This window comes from Pinus tabuliformis, chromosome Q (assembly GCF_031772625.1).
Source record: "Pinus tabuliformis cultivar Carrire ecotype Pingquan chromosome Q, CPIR1, whole genome shotgun sequence".
Lineage (NCBI taxonomy): Eukaryota > Viridiplantae > Streptophyta > Pinopsida > Pinales > Pinaceae > Pinus > Pinus tabuliformis.
In genome coordinates, this window is record NC_142296.1 from 288,742,800 (window position 1) to 288,758,633 (window position 15,834).

Here is a 15,834-nt window from a genome sequence, read left to right on the forward strand (position 1 = left end):
AGTTAATGATAAAACTTTGTTTCTTTTTGGATTTCTGGTTGAAAACTAGATATATAACTGTACAGATCTATCTTTTTGGTTTACTGTCGGCCCTTCATAGTTGATCTTCAAATTTTGTTGTGCTCCGCTCCATGCTGAGCCTGCTCTTTATGTGTATCTTTGATTCAATAATAAACTGTTCCCAAAAAAAGAGAGTTTGTTATTTCTTCGTTGTTATGAACAACACCCAAATAACACAGGTTCCACAGTTTTGAAGTTGGCGACTGATAACATGGATACAGTACAAGAAGATAAAACGCATAATAAACAACATATATATATTTGAAAGATCTTTTATTTACTACTGCGAAGGTTTTTGAAGTAGGTGATACCATCGCCTAGCTACAATAATAAAACCGATATTTGTTTCTTCTCGAAACAAATTAATGGCAAACACACGAATCACAGGAATCTCATATTCTGACGCTAATTGCAAAGAGAAGCACAACGAAGCTATAAATTATCGTTCCAGTCGCCAGTTGCGCACGAACTGCAGTCAAATTCTTGCGCCCTCTCTGAGATCTGGAGTCCTGAGTCGTAAACAGACCCAACTTTCCAGTCTGCAGGTAGCAAATTTTATCCAGGGCGCCCTACCCAACTTCCGTCGAAGCCTCCCGTAACCAGTAACCGGAACAAGAAGGGACTGGGTTCGGCATGACCTGTTAATGAATAAGGGTTTGCAATACCCCACACTGCATTGTAATTGCGCAGACTCATTTCACGCCAACTCAGTGTCCTACCTGCATTGCATGCAAAATCCCTCAATTCAGATCGCATGATTGAATACAGTCATTGAAGCAAAATTTGTAAATTGTTTGTGATTTGCTCTATAGGATATTAATACTATTTTTACGGGTTGAATTCTTTTGACATTTTTGGGTTAGGATTAGTTCTATGGTTAATCTAACCGCAAGTGATCCCTTTAAAACAATTTATCTGATACAATATTATTTATGAACCATATTAGAAAAATAAAATTTAATACTTATATGAGCCATGGTCCCTGGTTACTCCACCTCGGTAACTTGAACCAAGGAAATGTCTGTTTGGCCTCCTTGATACAGAAACTGTATAGCAAGATAGTCGGGATAGTGACTGCTTTCGTGTACTTTGATGGACATATTTTTACCTGGATAATCGCATGGGATGCTGTAATCATATTCAAGTCATAAACAATTAAACACATATCCATCATGTCACTGTCGGAATTGAACAAAGATTCAAACTATAGAGAAACAAATAAAGATTCAAGCTGTAGACCAACTTATGGTTGTTTCAGTTATAATGTTCCTCGTACTAGCTTCACTAGGAATTTTTTTTTGGATTCTTGAATTGGTGCTCACCGTTTATGCTCCACGCCCGCCATCCCCCATGTTGAGAAGTTGGTCGATTTTACCAGGGCGTGCCAAGCTTACGAACGTGTGAAAGTATAGAAGAAAATCTGTCCTATTGTCCTCTGTAAAGTCCCTAACCACAACTTTCACCCCTGATTTGGTGCAAACAGCCAAATCTGTGCATCTTATTTGCTTTTATTCAAATAATAATTCAGACAAAAAATTAAAATACAATTAGAGAAAAGTTATACTACAATCAAACAAAGAGCTACGCCACAGAGGAGAGAACAAAAATATTATACTACAATTAAAAAAGAAGATTGTACTGTAATCAACTAAGAATTACACTAGAAATGTCCCGAGGACGATGTTAGAGGAATTCAATATATTGTAATGGATTAAATTTAATTACGCTAAGGCGTTTCTCTTTGAAATTGTCTGCGGTCCATTCTCTATGTTACATGATAGAAATATATTCTTCCTTCGGATTGATATCTCTTAAAGAATTTGCAAAACTGCCGAGTACCTCAATCAGCCAAAAAAACTGCAAGATCGCCAGGTGCCTCCATCAAGCGCCAAATCCAGGCAGTTACTAACTCCCAGTCGCTGTAACGGTAAGGAATGGCACTCAACAACAGTTGAAGTTGTATTAATAGAAAGTTGAAACGCTATAATCCCCAACCTTTGTAATGCCCAAACCTCTTCTTTCATTAATCTGTGTGCGTACAACAGGCGTTATTGATTTTGTTGGGCCGGCGGACCAGCGGACCCTTCTTCCAGATTCTTTAGAACAAACCATTAATTCTTGTTGAACGTTTCTTGCTGTGGCGAGTGAATGCAGGGGTCTGTGAATGAATAGGGTGCCTTGTTAGTGTAAATTGAAGGGATTGTGCTCTTTTGCTCTATCCTGTGGGCCTGTGAATGAATAGGGTGTCTTGTTAGCGTAAATTGAATGGATCGTGCTCTACTGCTCTATCATGTGTCAATACCATGAATCTGTATATCCGGGCTCATGCAGGAAAGACTGGGTTTCGCGAGTGAATTCTAGTCTTATAGTTAGCTTCTAACATGAATTCTTTTTGTTAGCTTTCTTTCAATAATCCGGATGTCTCAGAATTTCAAATATAGCCAACATCATAAGGTGGATCAGCCATGTTTGTTGATGGCATATCCAACATTTTAATTCTAGATTCCTTGTTTTTTTTTAACAAGGGAATCAACCTATATAGATCATGAACTCCCATTGTCCGGCATATTAAAAGAGCCATTTAAGCTTGTTAGTGGACCTGCTACTGTCGATGCTGGAAGTCCAAGTTATCATTTTTCTAATTTTCTATATTTGTGTTGCTAAGATTTTCTGGATTGTAAATTGTTTTGAATGATATGTTATTATCCTTTTTCTGCATTTTAGATTGTTGTGAACGAAATTGCTGTTAAATCCTTGAAGCACTTATTGTCCATATAGAACTTCTAAAATAGAAAAACACTAACAAGAACTTGAACAATACAAAGACTAGTGGTCTTAAGAAAAAGGGGAAGGATTATCGATTAATACTTCATCATTGACTTCAGAGATCTCGATCATACCAACCTTCAGGTGCACTCCACCTTTGGATAAGGAATCTGCGTGGGAGTTGGGCTCCTGGAAAATATGAGTAAAGGAGATGGAATTTAATCTGGTCTTCATTTCTACAATGTGATCCATAACAGATTGAATTCTTCGCAAAGAAGATTTTCCATTAAGCATGTTCACAGTGATATTTGAGTTTTCATACACGTGGAGTCTTCCAACTTAGTTTTCAATTGCTATGTGAAGGAGGTTGATAGTTCTTCCTAAACAATCAGGATCCGACAAGAGTAATAGAATGCAATGATTTTAAGAAGATGCATTCCCCTATGCCACATCTTCCAGAGTTACCTTCAAAGGCACCCATACCTCTTTTGTGTACACATGTTCTTGACACAATTGCTTTGTTCTAAGTCTTATGGGCAGTGATGAACGAACTTACTAGATGAGCCCAATCATATATTATATGGAACCAAAATGTTTCTAGCTGTAGCATACAAGGAAATACATTGCACCAAACAGAAATGCATCTTCCCCTGTGTGAGTGCCTTCTGATATTGTATTGGTTAATTGTACCTAATTATTTTCCCCATCTTTTCCCAACCACATACAAGTCAAGACAATCTTCAAGGTAATTATCCATGCGAAAAGACTACAAAATCCTCACTTTCATTAACATGGACCATTCCATGGAGTGACTTTATGATCGTGACCTTGTCATTTGCTTTAAACTAAGTAGCACAGTGGGTGAATACACTTTGCTTTTGACTTTGTTTGGAAAAATCATGTCACCACTCAAAGTTAACATTTATCTACGAATATGTGTGCAATTAGGAGAGAGATCTAGATAATTGTGTTCAATAGTCTCCAAACCAAATTTTAGATAATTGTGTTCAATAGTCTCCAAACCAAACTTTTAGGAAATTTAATCCTTATGTGATATCATATGAATATTTGAGTATAAAGATTTATTTCAAGTGGAAAAGATTTAATTTTACATTAATTTTATATTTAATTTTTTTTAATTATTAACAAATATATTTTTGTATTATTTTTATGGAATATTAAAAAAACATATTATATCTATAAACATTAAATTTATTAATGTATTTTTAAAAATATAATTTTTATTATTTTCATGGAATATAAAAAAACATATTATATTGAAGATTAAATGGGATTAATCTACAAAACCATAATTGCATGGACATAAATGGCATGAAAAAATGGGATAGGCTACGATGTTAAAAATTTGGAAGTGTCTGGTGTCGACCTCCCAAGCTAAGGTGGGAATGAGATACAATTGGACCTTGAAGCTTTGCCAACACAAAATAAAAATCATAATAAGATCTACAAATGAACATTCTCATTCATGAAAAATGAATAGAACCACCCAACTGTAATAAGGTTATGCAGGATCTTCAAGCGGCCAAGATGCCATCTTTAGGATTACAATGATCACTAGCTACTACCACAAACCCATCTCACTCAAGGTGTGATATGTTACATATATCTATTACTAAGGAACCATCATTAAAACACAAATTAGAATGACATCATATTCAACAAAAACTACCATTAAACTTTTACATATATCTATTACCAAGAAACCATCATTAAAACACAAATTAGAATGACACCTAAATAAAGCCATAATTTTCTTACAAATAGTTATAAGAAAAGTCATCAAGATGTCTAGACATCTACATCAAATTAGGGATCACAAACTAGCAAGAAATACCATATAGGAAACCCTTGAGTGTGATTAGACTCAGACTAATATTCAAAAGTAGTTGCAGATGTTCCTCTAGCAAGCAATAGTCAATGGAATCAGTCATTGTCTCTACAAGGAATAAATTTGCAATGATGTGAGATAATGCTTTCTTCTAGCAAGCAATAGTCAATGGAATCAATCATTGTCTCTACAAGGAATAAATTTGCAATTATGTGAGATAGTGCTTCTATCTAAGGTGTGTCTAGAGTAAATTGAGGAGATCAAATTTGGAATGACTCAACTTAGCTAAATTGCATTGAAGGTTGCATGGGATTAATCTACAAAACCACAATTGCATGGACATAAATGGCATGAAAAAATGGGATAGACTACGACGTTAAAAATTTGGAAGTGAGTGGTGTCGACCTCCCAAGCTAAGGTGGGAATGAGATACAATTGGACCTCGAAGCTTTGCCAACACAAAATAAAAATCATAATAAGATCTACAAACGAACATTCTCATTCATGAAAAATGAATGGAACCACCCAACTGTAATAAGGTTATGCAGGATCTTCAAAATCAACCCCACATGATCAGCACTAATCTGGTGATTGGATTTCTACACAGTCCTTATTAGCCTACAAGGATATCTACTACAAACAAAAATAAATTGGCTTCTAATCATGTGAATAATCCCACTCCCTATGACCTACCATGGTAGAAATGTTTCATTTGGCTATTAGAAATAACATGAAATGGGTTGAAGTTCCACATGCTCCTTTCTACCTAGAATTTCTTTCAGGCATGGCTTTGGTTGATGTTATAGCTGGTATGATATTGTACTGACATAATAGTAATGCATTGTAAGAATCTCTTTTCCAAGAAAGGATAAGACATGTTACTTTTTTATACATATTAACTCACTCTAGAAGGAGATCTTATTATAAAAGTAATATGAATACTAAGTTCAAAATATTTAAGTGAGGCTTCCTTTTATAACAAAAGGAACCAATATAATAAGGAAAAATGTGACGAGATCGAATTATGCATCTGCAACATTTCTCAATTCATATCTAAAAGGTATCCTCCTTATACATAGGGTTTTAGGTCCACTCCACCTTTGGATAAGGAATCTGCCTGGGAGTTGGGCTCATGGAAAATATGAGTAAAGGAGATGGAATGTAATCTGATCTTCATTTCTAGAATGTGACCCATAACAGATTGAATTCTTCACAAAGCAGATTTTCCATTAAGCATGTTCACAGTAATATTTGAGTTTTCATAAACGTGGAGTCTTCCAACTTCATTTTCAATTGCTATGCGAAGGAGGTTGATAGTTCTTCCTAAACAGTTAGGACCCAACAAGAGTAATAGAATGCAATGATTTTAAGAAGATGCATTCCCCTATGCCGCATCTTCCAGAGTTACCTTCAGAGGTGCCCATACCTCTTTTGTGTACACATGTTATTGACAAAATTGCTTTGTTCTAAGTCTTCTAGGCAGTCATGAATGAACTTACTAGATGAGCTCAATCGTATATTATATGGAACGGTGGGTGAGTACACTTTACTTTTGACCTTGTTTGGAAAAATGATGTCACGGCTTAAAGTTAACATTTATCCAGGAATATGTGTGCAATTAGGAGGGAGATCTAGATAATTGTGTTCAATAGTCTCCAAACCAAACTTTAGATAATTGTGTTCAATAGTATCCAAACCAACCTTTTAGAAAATTTAATCCTTATGTGATATCATATAAATATTTGAGTATAAAGATTTATTTCAAGTGGAAAAGATTTAATTTTACATTAATTTTATAAGAAATAAAACTTGTGTACTACTCAAATTTGCAAATTTAACAAATCTAGGGAACACAATACCCAATAGTTGCAATAAATGAGTCCCAAGAAATGTAGAGTAGTCATCATTGTGAGCATTGAGTTTCATCCCCCCAAAAAATTGTACACTAGTAGTAACTAGTACAAGCAATCAATCACAAAAAAATAGGAAATGTAAAATAGATCACGCATTTCAGTTAGTCCAAAGAGGCACTCGAAGAGTAACCATGATGGAATCAACCCCACATGATGAGCACTAATTTGGTGATCGGATTTCTACACAGTCCTTATTAGCCTACAAGGATATCTACTACAAATAAAAATGAATTGGCTTCTAATCATGTGAATAATCCCACTCCCTATGACCTACCATGGTAGAAATGTTTCATTTGGCTATTATAAATATCATGAAATGGGTTGAAGTTCCACATGCTCCTTTCTACCTAGAATTTATTTCAGGCATGGTTTTGGTTGATGTTATAGCTGGTATGATATTGTACTGACATAATAGTAATGCATTGTAAGAATCTCTTTTCCAAGAAAGGATAATCATGTTGCTTTTTTATACATATTAACTCACTCTAAAAGGATATCTTATTAGAAAAGTAATATGGATATTGCGTTCAAAATATTTCAGTGAAGCTTCCTTTTGTAACAAAAGGAACCAATATAAAGGAAAAATGTGACAAGATCCTTATGAATCTGCAACATTTCTCAATTCATATGTAAAAGGTCTCCTCCTTATACATAGGGTTTTAAACCATAATTTTAGGCCATGATGTATATCAAAATTTGGTTCATTTTAAGCAAGATTGAATGCGAAGATCATTGGCCCTAAGCATACGACAAGTTAATAAAAATTCTCCCCAGAGGCAATTTTAATTGTTGTTATCTTTTGAAGTGTGGGCAATGCCCTCGACATTTTCAAATTCCCGTTTATCCTTTCAAATATGCAACTACAAATATGTAAGATATTTATTTTATCATTTTAAATATGCAACTACAAAGGTGTAACATATTTATTTATTTAGCACGTTTCAAGTTCTTTTCCATGTTTATTTCAAAATGATTTAATGTATCTAACATCATATACAATATAATCTGAAAGATAACCCATCGATCATAACAAACCATAGCAGCTAGATTTTTTTAATGTCTTAAAAAAACCAATGGATGCAACTTTGCTAGAGAAAAATGGCATTGCCACAGTAATATAAATCGTAGCAGAGATCTTCATTCATATATATATATATATATATATATATATATATATATATATATATATATTGATATATAACGAGTATGTACTATGGAGATTTATTTATCTCAATAATAACTTGAGATTCTTCCAATTATGACAAAAGAGTAAAATATTTAAAATAGAGCATGGACTATAGAAATTTATTTGAATGATAACTTGAGATTCTTGAGATTCTTAACCCACGCTGCATACGATTTCAATGTATGTAAATGAAAAATTAGTAGATCAATTTAATCTTAATTTTGACGGATTTGATTACCTATTCTTCCCCACTCTATGCTATTCTTCCCCATTCTATGCCTTACGGCGTTTCCTTTGCAACATAAGGTGCAAATGCTAGTTTAATGTATGTTAAACATTTAAGCTTGGTTAAAATAAAAAATAAAATAAAAATCAACTATTAATTTTATTAATTTTTATAAATTACTAATAGTAATTTTTAAGCTCCAGGTTTACGATAACCCATGGTATTGACCCATGGTAATACCATGGTATTCATGTGAGCATAGACTATTTAAAGGGGAAATTCTATCATCTTAGATCCATCTTAATTTTGGGTCTACCAAGTGTTCAGAGGTATAAATAGATTTCATCCCCCTAAGAGTGGTAGATGTGGAGTTAAGATGGATACAGGTTGGTTTTTATGATAATGAAGATATTAAATAGACTTAGGAAATTATATTGTAAAAACATCTTAAGGTGAATGGTTAAAGCATAGACATTGGACAAGTGTATTTGTATACTTCTATTTTAAACTGAAACAAATCCAGAGCTAAAAGGAATGGATTGATTACACTAGTCATCCTTCTATAACTTTCCAACATATGCTGGAGTAAACAGATTGTAATTTGGGTAATTTTTCTAATTGCAAACAGGAACATACTTGTGTATTGGCAGGGTGGTTACGAGTTCCCTAGAAGTGATGAATTTGAATTTTTCTTGGTTTTATATATAGTATTAGGTTTTTTCTCATGCTTTCTGTGAATGGCACGGGTGAATTTTATCCTACACCTACTAGGTTATCGATATGTAATTTCGATAATTTTGATGTCAAAAGATATTTTAAAGAAATGCAATGATTTCATTTGTGTATTCAATAAACACAAGATTTTATAATTGAGTAAAATATTTGCCATGCCCGGTGAGAGATTCGCCAAAAAGCTATATATACATATCATATTATTGATAAAATCGCCTTCCATTTTTCCTATATTCCATGGAGATTCGCCCATTTATTATACATGTAAATTTAGGGGGGGTTCTTAAAATTTTCCCTATCCTTGCTGTTATTCCACCTCCATTGTGAAAAGAACTGTAAATGTTTTTATGTATTTTTGAGTCATTTTCAATTCTCCTTTACAAAGAAGTAGCGTAATTGTACTATCGTTTCTTGATTTGAAAGTATCGCAAGTGTCGTTTTCAGTGATAGAAGAGGATCTGATTGTTCTTGATAGTCGATTACATTGTTACTCTTGTATTTGATTCGAGTTAGTAGTTTTTCAAGTGTCGAAAGCAATTTTTCAATTCCAAATAACAAAGTGCCGTCATTGTCCTCATTTTGTTTTGAAAAGAAACTTGTTATTAATTGTCACTTTGGAAAATAATTCAGATTTGCGCTTAGCTTTCTTTTTATCATTCACACATTAAGAAGGCTGAAAACAAATACATGCATGTGCATTTGCATTTAGACTATTTGTTGGTTTGATTTAGGACAGTGCATATAGTGTGTGCTCTTTGCTCTTTGTTGAAAGAACACCATCTCTCTTTCCTTAGTAGCTAGGATTTTCATTGCAAAAAGAAGATTAAACGACTGTTTATCATCTTAGATTGCATTTTAGGAATTGTACATCTATATCACGCGGTGAACCTAAAAGGAAAATTTCTTAAGCAAGATCAACCATAAAATAAATTTAATGAATCTAAAAATGCTTTGGAACCTAACGCACAACATCTAGAAGTCTAGGCTAGAGACGTATTCCGGCGTCGTAAAGCCTGGTAACTGTTGTTTTCACTGTTGGTTGGGTGATTCCTCCACTTTGAGACGATAAGTGCCAGTACAGACTTGTGCTCTCACGTACCGTCGAGTATATTTTGGGAGACCACAATAGGCTTTATCCTTTATCCATAGGAAGCCGTGTCTGCCGCCCTATCGATCGCAATGCACTGAACACAGCATTCGGGAAGATTGATTGTCGTACCATAAAAAGTATTCTGCAGTTTTGCGATTGGTTTGGTAATCCCTCTATCTAGATTTCCAGAGCAGTCCCTTTCATTCCTTTTCAGACTCCTTAATAGAAAAGGTTCATCTGAGCACTTGTCAATTCCAGCTCGTTAAAAATCGAAGACAACTAGAGTCATTTTTTGTTTTTTCTCGACTCTTAAAAATTGAAAAAACAAGTTGTGTCAAAGCGTCTAAAATTTATTTTAAATGGAACAATCATCGCCTTTCCTACGTTGATCTTAAGTTGAGAAAAATGGAGTCCACCAACCAAGAAGTTCCCCTTGGAGGAAATCCTAGTCCCTTCTCAGCTTGGGGAGATGTTGGTGCACCCCATATGGCCACATTGTCTCTTCCAGGATTGACAATCGACTTTCCCGTATGGCTCTTCTCAACTTCTGTTGTTCAGAACACCGTGATTCCTTAACAATCAAGTCAGTAACTAAACGATATTAGAGTTACCCCCCAACCCTCTACTTCATCCAATTCTTCCTCTCCTCCTTCCTCTTCGCTTGATGAAGCTGGAAAAGCCCAAAATCAAGTAACTAAGAAGAAGAAGGAGAAGAAGAAGAAAGAGAAGAAGAAGAAGGAGCCAAAGGTGAAAAGGGGCAACCAAGCATCGTCTAGCGCAAATCCACACACTGCACCGACCATGCCTAAATCGCCATGTGTCATTTGCAAAGGAGACCACTATCATTGAGATTGTCCTTGCATCCCTCGGATCCTAAGGGACTGGTCTCCTACAACAACACTAGGAGGGGATTCTCTCACATCACAATTTGAGTTCAATTTCACCCTCATTTCTTGCATGGAAAGAATAGTAAGAGGGAGCGAGTGGTACTTAGAATCTAGTGTTTCATTTCATATGACATGATAGTAAGAATTTCTTTAGCAAATTAAAGGAGAAGGACCTACAATTACACATAGAGCTTGGATATGATGGAAGGTACAGTACCAAAGTGTTATAGATATTTTTGGGCACTGCAACCCCAAGAATAAATGCCCATAAACCAAGGGCTCCTAAGTCCCTAAAGGTGTTGTTCCAACCCCTAAAAGAACAAGGTCAACTGATTACAGCATCTCCCAGAAGTTCTCCATGAAAAACTACTCAGAACTAGTCAAAACTGGACCATTTCACCTGCTCCATAGGCAAAGTGCATTGCATCCCACCTGAATACACACATTAGGTGCAATGCATGTAAAAAAAACCTTCTATGGGGTGCGATGGGCGAGAAGGGACAAATGGCAAGGTCAATCTGCAAGGTGGAGGAGCATGGAATCTTCCAGAAACCTCTCTTATGACACTTGCCTCTCTGAATTCAACCAGGGATGAGTAAGAGATCATCAATATCCAAGTGGAATCAAGAACTATCAGAGAGAAGACACTAATCAAATCTCAAAAGCTTACTCACCCCCCTTACAGACATCTATATATGGATCCCTCATCCCAGAGATCCAGAGGCTGGAATTTTGTATCTTGTAAGGAAGTGTTGTTGGTTTCTGGGTGCAATATCATAGTATTGGGTGATCTAAGATTTTCATGAGGTGAAGAAGGGCTTTCTTGCTGAGAGGATGATGTTGGGTCAGAACAATTGGTTGTAATCCTCTTTTCTCTTTCTTGATTATCAATAAAGCTATTCAAGTTTTCCTCCACATTCTTGTATGATTGATGATTTATGCATTTGTGTGGTCAATGTACATCTAATCCTATATTGTTTATGATAATAGATCTATGTTCTTGGATAGTGTTATGCTTCTTTGATTCTACAGGTACTCTTTGAGGCTGGGTAGACAAGGAAGCGAGTGGCAAAGACCTACCAGAAGAGAGAGGAATCGAGCAAGGAACCAAGCGTAAGACAAAGGTTGGTCTCCTTATTCTTCTCTTATATATTTCCCATAAAGCAAAATGAAAGTAGTTTTTAGTGTGTTTGTTTCTAAGGTAGCTACCAGCCTTAGTGGGACTAGCAGCTCTGTATAGACACTAGTTTTCCCGATAAAAAAATGGCGACTCTGCTGGGGAGCGAATAGATTGTTTGTTCATCTACATTTGTTTACTTTATAAACTTACAGATGGAGCCTGAAGTCAAGCCAGCTAGCCTTCGAACTGCATTTGCTATGCAAGTGCAAAGTAGATCAACGCTGCTTCAGTCTATCTCCGGGTTTTGTTTATGAATTAAACGATTGATTTACAAGCTCTCTAATTGCCGTCGTGGTGGCTCTAGTAACCTCCTTACATCTACCCCTGTGATTGATTTACTGATTACCACTTGCTCGGCGTAAATACCTGAAATGAACTGCAAACTGTGACCCGGAATCCAATCAAAGTCTCGTCCTTGGTCCAGCGCACTGTCTATTCTGTGAACTTCAAATGCATCGCACTTTCCGAGTGTAGTAGGTACGTTGCATTTCAGTTTCATTGTGTTACAAGTGCGCTGATCAGACAAGACCTTGTTCTTAAATTTTGGTTTCTGTGTTCACTCTTTTCAGCTCTATTCAGGAGTTTTGTTGCTTGTAGTCAGTACACCTATGTTTGAAACCCCTTTCCTTTCTTAGGGGTGATTTTAGGGGTGAATGTTCACCCTTTGGCGAAATTAAGGGGTTTTAAATTTTTAGTGGGCGATTATTTTGTATCATAGTACATTTTTACAAATCACCTCAAATAGGCCACCTTCTTTTAAGGGAGAGGGTAAAAGAGGTAAATTTAGCCCTTGAAATTAGGAGTTACAACCTTCCGTTCGCCCATTTTCAAGAACAGGTTTTATTTAAGTGAATCCATTCGCCCATTTTCAAGAATAAGTTTTATTTAAGTGAATCCTATGGTCCAAAGGCCCAAATACCATATTTATAAAAGAGGTATGGTAAATTAATAAAAATATAAATAAATGAGAATTATGGTAAATAAATAAAACATTTTTTTAGATTTACTCCATAAGTCACCTTATATACATGCAAGGGTGTAAACAAATAAAAATATAAGTAAAGTGGAGGTATGGTAAATAAATAAAACTTTTTTTTATACTTACTCAAAAGGTATGGTAAATAAATAAAAATATAAATAAACTAGATGCATGGTAAATAAATAAAACCTCTTTTTATATTTAGTCCATAACCCTCGTTCTATTAATGAAGGCTCAAGAAAGAGGTTTTATTTAAGTGAATCCTATGGGCCAAATACCATATTTGTAAAAGAGGTATGGTAAATTAATAAAAATATAAATAAACGAGAGGTATGGTAAACAAATAAGACATTTTTTTATATTTAGTCCATAACCCTCGTTCTATTTATGAACGCTTAAGAAAGAGGTTTTATTTAAGTGAATCCTATGGGCCAAATACCATATTTGTAAAAGAGGTATGGTAAATTAATAAAGATATAAATAAACTAGAGGTATGGTAAACAAATAAAACATTTTTTTATATTTACTCCATAAGTCACCTTATATTTACGAACACTCAAAAAATGCGTTATATTTAGGTGAAACCTATGGGAAAAATACTATGGGACAAATACCATGGACTAGATTGTTATTAATACCGTGCAAAAAAACATTATTAACCATAATATTAGTATTAATAAAAATAAAAATGGCACATGGTATTGACCCATGGTATTCACCAAAATGGCACATGGTATTGACCCACCATGGTATTCACCTGGAATGTGGCCTATTTAAATGGGGGAATTAAACCAGGATAGATCCATTTTACTCTGGATCTACTAACCCCCGAGAGGTATCAAATATCGTGATATGCAAACTAGCATAGAGTGAAAAAATATTTGATCCGATCAAGAGTAAAAATGGATGTTGTAATTTAATGTATGTTAAACATTTTAGCTTGGTTAAAATAAAAAATAAAATAAAAATCAACTATTAATTTTATTAATTTTTATAAATTACTAATAGTAATTTTTAAGCTCCAGGTTTACGATAACCCATGGTATTGACCCATGGTAATACCATGGTATTCATGTGAGCATAGACTATTTAAAGGGGAAATTCTATCATCTTAGATCCATCTTAATTTTGGGTCTACCAAGTGTTCAGAGGTATAAATAGATTTCATCCCCCTAAGAGTGGTAGATGTGGAGTTAAGATGGATATAGGTTGGTTTTTATGATAATGAAGATATTAAATAGACTTAGGAAATTATATTGTAAAAACATCTTAAGGTGAATGGTTAAAGCATAGACATTGGACAAGTATATTTGTATACTTCTATTTTAAACTGAAACAAATCCAGAGCTAAAAGGAATGGATTGATTACACTAGTCATCCTTCTATAAATTTCCAACATATGCTAGAGTAAACAGATTGTAATTTGGGTAATTTTTCTAATTGCAAACAGGAACATACTTGTGTATTGGCAGGGTGGTTACGAGTTCCCTAGAAGTGATGAATTTGAATTTTTCTTGGTTTTATATATAGTATTAGGTTTTTTCTCATGCTTTCTGTGAATGGCACGGGTGAATTTTATCCTACACCTACTAGGTTATCGATATGTAATTTCGGTAATTTTGATTTCAAAAGATATTTTAAAGAAATGCAATGATTTCATTTGTGTATTCAATAAACAAAAAATTTTATAATTGAGTAAAATATTCGCCATGCCCGGTGAGAGATTCGCCAAAAAACTATATATACATATCATATTATTGATAAAATCGCCTTCCATTTTTCCTATATACCATGGAGATTCGCCCATTTATTATACATGTAAATTTAGGGGGGGTTCTTAAAATTTTCCCTATCCTTGCTGTTATTCCGCCTCCATTGTGAAAAGAACTGTAAATGTTTTTATGTATTTTTGAGTCATTTTCAATCCTCCTTTACAAAGAAGTAGCGTAATTGTACTATCGTTTCTTGATTTGAAAGTGTCGCAAGTGTCGTTTTCAGTCATAGAAGAGGATCTGATTGTTCTTGATAGTCAATTACTTTGTTACTCTTGTATTTGATTCGAGTTAGTAGTTTTTCAAGTGTCGAAAGCAAGTTTTCAATTCCAAATAACAAAGTGTCGTCATTGTCCTCATTTTGTTTTGAAAAGAAACTTGTTAGTAATTGTCGCTTTGGAAAATAATTTAGATTTTCGCTTAGCTTTCTTTTTATCATTCACACATTAAGAAGGCTGAAAACAAATACATGCATGTGCATTTGCATTTAGACTATTTGTTGGTTTGATTTAGGACAGTGCATATAGTGTGTGCTCTCTGCTCTTTGTTAAAAGAACACCATCTCTCTTTCCTTAGTAGTTAGGATTTTCATTGCAAAAAGAAGATTAAACGACTGTTTATCATCTTAGATTGCATTTTAGGAATTGTACATCTATATCACGCGGTGAACCTAAAAGGAAAATTTCTTAAGCAAGATCAACCATAAAATAAATTTAATGAATCTAAAAATGCTTTGGAACCTAACACACAACATTTAGAAGTCTAGGCTAGAGACGTATTCTGCCGTCGTAAAGCCTGGTAACTATTGTTTTCACTGTTGGTTGGGTGATTCCTCCACTTTGAGACGATAAGTGCCAGTACAGACTTGTGCTCCCACGTACCGTCGAGTATATTTTGGGAGACCACAATAGGCTTTATCCTTTATCCATAGGAAGCCGTGTTTGCCACCCTATCAATCACAATGCACTGAACATAGCATTCGGGAAGATTGATTGCCATACCGTAAAAAGTATTCCGTAGTTTCGCGATTGGTTTGGTAATCCCTCTATCTAGATTTCCAAAGTAGTCCCTTTCGTTCCTTTTCAGACTCCTTAATAGAAAAGGTCCTTTTGAGCACTTGTCACTTCAAGCTCATTAAAAATCGAAGGCGACTAGAGTCATCTTTTGTTTTTTCTCGACTCTTAAAAATTGAAA

At 34.7% G+C, this 15,834-nt stretch overlaps 1 pseudogene; it reads right to left on the minus strand.

Moving 5' to 3' along the window:
* Positions 1–492: 492 nt before the first annotated feature.
* Positions 493–15,834, minus strand: part of LOC149219362 (expansin-like A3) — a 66,596-nt pseudogene continuing 51,254 nt past the window's right edge.